We start from the raw sequence: 6000 nt of genomic DNA on the forward strand, positions 1-6000 counted from the left end.
CCCTGGCTTTCTGGAGCAGCAGTAGTTTCCCCTTCAGGGGTGCAAGGTTAGGAAACACTCAAGAAGTTCCATTTTTACACAAATCCTGGTATATTTGTTTAACCTCTCTCCTTGCTCCATTTGTACCTTCTAAATTATAAAACTAGGTTTTATGCAGTATTTAATACAGGTTAAAAATTTTAACAGTATAAAAGGATACATTATGAAGAACAAAAACTTTTCTCTCTGCCCTCAATCGCACTTCTCAAAGGCAATCCCTGTAAACAGTCTCTGTTTCTAATTCTTCTAGAGATCACCGTTATACTCTTATACATTCTTAGTTCTCTGTTACTGATTTATTAACTTTAGATGATTTCATTTATTCTGCTTTGGAAGATGAAAAATTTCAGTGTATTTTACCACCTCCTACTTTCCCTTGTTCCATCGTATCTTTTCGATCAATTGCTCTCTGACCAAGTTGGCATCTGGCAGGGTGGGGATATGTTTCACTTTAGGATAATAAGGGTTGCCCTTTGTCAAGTCTCTGTTCTTGCCAGGCAGGCAATATGCTAACAATTTATATATGGTAATTTAGTTAATCTTCAGACCCACGCTATTCAAGAGGCAGTACCCACCTTTTACCGACAAGTAAATTTAGGTTTTGGCTAGTTACGTTTCTTGCTCAGAGTTCTATAGTTAAGACTGGTGGAGTTAGACTTAGCCTTGATTCTCCAACATCCAAGTCCACTTAACCATTACTGACCTACAAAAACAAATGCGTTAAGGCTAGTCTAGTTCTGCCAAGGTGTATTCACCTTGTTCCTTTGTTCTGCAAGTTATGTATGCATAAGTGTATGTGTGTGCGTGCACATGTTCATGAGTATCCACATTTATAACGTAGAAATAAAATCTATGACAGATATTTAAAAGGGTGGGGGAGGGAAAGATAGATGGTCATAAGTTTCTTCATATAGGGATACATTATTATTTTGTGGATGACAGTGAATTATCTTTTAAAGATAATAAAAGGAGGAAAAGGTCTTTTATATGTACTCAAATATTTACCATTTCTGACACTCTTCTTGCCTTTTATGAAGATCTAAGTTTCTATATGGTATCATTTTCCTTTAGCCTGAGGAACTTTTAAAAAACATTTCTTGTGGAGAAGATTCTGGGACTAAGATAATGGAGTAGAAAGATCCAGAACTCACCTCCTCTCATGGGCACACCAAAATTACAACCACTTATGAGCAACTGTTGATGAGAAAGACTGAAATCTAATAGAGAAAGATTTTCTACAACTAAAGATACAGAGAAAGATATACCCACATGAATGCAGAGTTCCAGAGAATAGCAAGGAGAGATAAGAAATCCTTCTTAAGTGAACAGTGAAAAGAAATAGAGGAAAGCAGTAGAATGGGAAAGACAAGAGATCTCTTCAAGAAAATTAAAGATACCAAGGGAAAATTTTCATGCAAAGATGGGCATGAAAAAGAATAGAAACCACAAAGACCCAAGAGATGCAGAAGAGATTAAGAAGATGTGGCAATACACAGAAAAACTCTACAAAACAGGTCTCAAAGACCCGGATAACCCCAATGGTGTGGTCACTCACCTAGAGCCAGACATCCTGGAGTGTGAAGTCAGGTGGGACTTAGGTAGCGTTACCACAAACAAAGCCAGTGGAGTAGATGGAATTCCAGCTGAGCTATTGCAAATCCTAAAAGATGATGCTGTTAAAGTGCTGCGCTCAATACGTCAGCAAATTTGGAAAACTCTGAAGTGGCCACAGGACTGGAAAAGGCCAGTCAGTTTTCATTCCAATCTCAAAGAAAGGCAATGCTAAAGAATGTTCAAATTACCATACAATTGCACTCATTTCACATGCTAGAAAGATTATGCTCAAAATCCTTAAGCTAGGCTTCAGCAGTACATGAACCGAGAAATTTCAGATGTACAAAACTGGGTTTGCAAAAGGCAGAGGAACCAGAGATCAATTTGCCAACATCTGTTGGATCATGAAAAAGGAAGGGAGTTCCAAAAAAAATCTACTTCTGCTTCATTGACTTCACTAAAGCCTTTGACTGTGTGGATCACAACAAACTGGAAAATTCTTAAAGAGATAGGAATACCAGACCACCTTACCTGTCTCCTCAGAAACCTGTAAGCAGAACAAGAAGCAACAGAACTAGACATGAAACAACTGACTTGTTCAAAATTGGAAAAAGAGTACATCAAGGCTGTATATTGTCACCCTGCTTATTTAACTTATATGCAGAGTACACCATGTGAAATGCTGGGCTGAATGACTCACAAGCCAGAATCAAGATTGCTGGGAGAAATATCAACAACCTCAGATAGGCAGATGATACCACTTTAATGGCAGAAAGCAAAGAGGAACTAAAGAGCCTCTTGATGAAGGTTAAAGGGGAGAGTGAAAAAGCTGGCTTAAAACTCAACATTCAAAAGAAGATCATGGCATCTGATCACAGCACTTCATGGCAAATAGATGGGGAAAAAGTGGAAACAGAGACAGATTTTCTTTTCTTGGGCTCCAAAATCACTGCAAATGGTGACTGCAGCCATGAAATTAAAACACGCTTGCTCATTGGAAAAAAAGCAGCATATTAAAAAGCAGAGACATTTTACCCACAGAGGTCCATCTAGTCAAAGTGATGGTTTTTCCAGTAGTCATGTATGGATGTGAGAGTTGGCCCTTAAAAGAAGGTGGAATGCTGAAGAATTGATGCTTTTGAACTGTGATGTTGGAGAAGACTCTTGACAGTCACTTGGACAGCAAGGATATCAAACCAGTCAATCCTAAAGACAATCAACACTGAATATTCATTGGAAGAACTGATACTGAAGCTGAAGCTTCAATACTTTGGCCACCTGATGTGAAGAGCTGACTCATTGGAAAAGACCCTGATGTTGGGAAAGATTGAGGGCAAGAGGAGAAGGGGGCGAAAGAGGATGAGATGATTGGATGGCATCACCGACTCAATGGATATGAGTTTGAACAAACTCTGGGAGATAGTGAAGAACAGGGAAGCCTCGCATGCTGCAGTCCATGGGGTTGCAAAGAATTGGACACTACTTAGGGACTGAACAACTGAAAGACAACAAAAGATATAAAGAAGGAACCACAACAAACTGATAAGAGGAGCAAAGTCATCATATAGTCAAGACCCATACCCCAGGTGGTCACCCACAACGGGGAGGATAATTACAGTTGCTTAGGGTCTCCTCAAGGATCAAGCGGTCTGAACCCCACACTGGGTTTCTCAGCCCAGGGGTCTTATCCTGGGAGGAAAAGCCCCTAGAAGGTTTGGCTTTGAAGACCAGCTAGGCTCACTTTTGGGAGGCTCAGAGTGCCATGGGAAGTAGACTCTACTATTAAAGGGAGCACACAAAATCTCACATGCTCCAATATCTTGGACAGAAGTAGTAATTTGAAAGGAGCTGGGTGAGACCCACATACTGATCTTGGAGAGTCTCCCAGAGAGTCAGGAGGCAGCTGGAGCTCCCCCTGGGGATACAGACACTGGTGGCAACAATTCTTGAGAACTCATTCTACCACTTGGACACTGGTGCTGATGGTAGCAAGAATAAAACTGCAAAAACCACAAATATGTGGAGGCTAAACAATATACTACTAAATAATCAATGGATCACTGAGGAAATTAGAGATGAAATTTTAAAATACTTGGAGAAAATGAAAGTGAAAACACAACAATCCAAAATCTCTGGGATGTTTTAAGAGGGAAGTTTGTAGTAAAACAAGCCTACCTCAGGAAAAAAGAAAAATCTTAAACAACGTAACTTTCTAGTTTCTAGTTAGAAACTAGAACTTTCTAGTTCTAAAGGAACTAGAAAAAGAAAACAAAATTCAGTTAGTAGAGGGAAATAATTCATAAAGATCAGAGCAGAAATTAAATGAAATAGAGATTAAAAAGCAATAAAAAATGTCAATAAAACTAAAAACCAAAACATGATACCAAATCAGACAAATATATAACAAAAAAAGAAAAATACAAGTCAGTGTCACTGATGAACATAGATGCAAAAATCCTCAACAAAATATTAGCAAATGGAATTCAAAAATATATTAGAAGGATCATTCACTGTAATCAAGTGGAATTTATCCCAAGGATTCCTGAATAGGTCAGTATGCCAGGATAGGTCAATATCCACATGTTAACAAATTGAATAATAAAAATCATATGATCGTGTTAATAAATACAGAAAAAAATCTTTTGACAAAATTCGACATCCATATATGATGTTGAATCAATGAAGTGGGTATAAAGGAAACATACTTCAGCATAATAGAGATCATATATGATAAGCCCACCCTCTTTGACATAAATCATAACACTATATTATTGGATCTATCTCCTAAGGCAAAATAAATGAAAGCAAAAATATGGAGCCTGATGCTGCTGCTGCTAAGTCACATCAGTCGTGTCCGACTCTGTGCGACCCTACAAATGGCAGCCTACCCAGGCTCCTGTGTCCCTGGGATTCTCCAGGCAAGAACACTGGAGCGGCTTGCCATTTCCTTCTCCAATACATGCATGCTAAGTTGCTTCAGTCATGTCCGACTCTGTGTGACCCCATGGACAGCAGCCCACCAGGCTCCCCTGTCCATGGGATTCTCCAGGCAAGAATACTGGAGTGGGTTGCCATTTCCTTCTCCATATGGAACCTAATTAAACTTAAATCTTTTACACAGCAAAGGAAACCATCAACAAAACATGAAAAAAAGAAAATACCCTACTCAATGGGAGAAAATATTTGCAAATGATGTGACCAGCAAGAGGTTAATATCCAAAATACAAAACCAACTCATACAACTCAAAAAAAAAGAAAAAAAAAAAAAAAAGCAGCCCAATTAAAAAATGGAGTGAACATCTGAATAGGCATTTCTCCAAAGAAGATATAGAGATGGCCAACAGATACATGAAATGTGCAGCATAGCTAATCATGAAAAATACAAATCAGAACCACAATGAAGTATCATCTCACACCTGTCAGAGTGGCTGTCATCAAAAAGAACACAAATAACAAATGTTTGCAATATGTTTAGAAAAAGGAACCCTTGTACACTGTTGGTGGGAATGTCAATTGGTGCAGCCACTATGGAAAACAGTACGGAAGTTCCTCAAAAAACTAAAAACAGAGCTACTATATGGTCTAACAATTCCAGTCCTGGGTATCTATCAAAAGAAAATGAAAATACTAAGTAGAAGATATATATAGATATATATATAGATATATATACCCCAGTGTTCATAGTATACTGATGTATCTATATAGTAATCCTATCTATCTATCTAATCTATAGATAGATAGGATTACTATCAGTTCAGTTCAGTTCAGCAACTGAACTGAACTGAACTGATTTACTATATTGTGTTAGATTTCGGTGTACAGCAAAGTGATCCAGTTATATATATATGTGTGTGAGTGTTCAGATTATTTTCCATTATAAATTATTATGTTATTGAATATAGTGCTCTGAGCTATACAATAAATCCTTGTTACTTATCTCTTTTGTGTATAGCATTTTGTATCGGTTAATCTTATAATGTAGTTCCTCCCCCTTCCCTTTCCCCTTTGGTAACCATAATTTTATTTTCTACATCTGTAAGTCTGTTTCTGTTTTGGATTCTCCTCCTCTATGCCAGGATCTAAATGCCTTTAAAGCTGGGGCATTTGCAGGACTCATTTGTTTCCCTCCTTCAGAGATTACAGTCTTGTGAAGCTTGTTGTTCAGTATCTAAAAATAGATGTTTTAAATATTTGTCTGTCAGTTCAGTTGCTCAGTCGTGTCCGACTCTTTGTGATCCCATGAACCGCAGCACGCCAGGCCTTCCTGTCCATCACCAACTCCCGGAGTCCACCCAAACCCATGTCTGTTGAGTCAGTGATGCCATGTAACCATCTCATCCTCTGTCATCCCCTTCTCCTTCTGCCTTCAATCTTTCCCAACATCAGGGTCTTTTCAAATGAGTCAGC

Source organism: Cervus canadensis, chromosome 8 (assembly GCF_019320065.1).
Source record: "Cervus canadensis isolate Bull #8, Minnesota chromosome 8, ASM1932006v1, whole genome shotgun sequence".
NCBI lineage: Eukaryota > Metazoa > Chordata > Mammalia > Artiodactyla > Cervidae > Cervus > Cervus canadensis.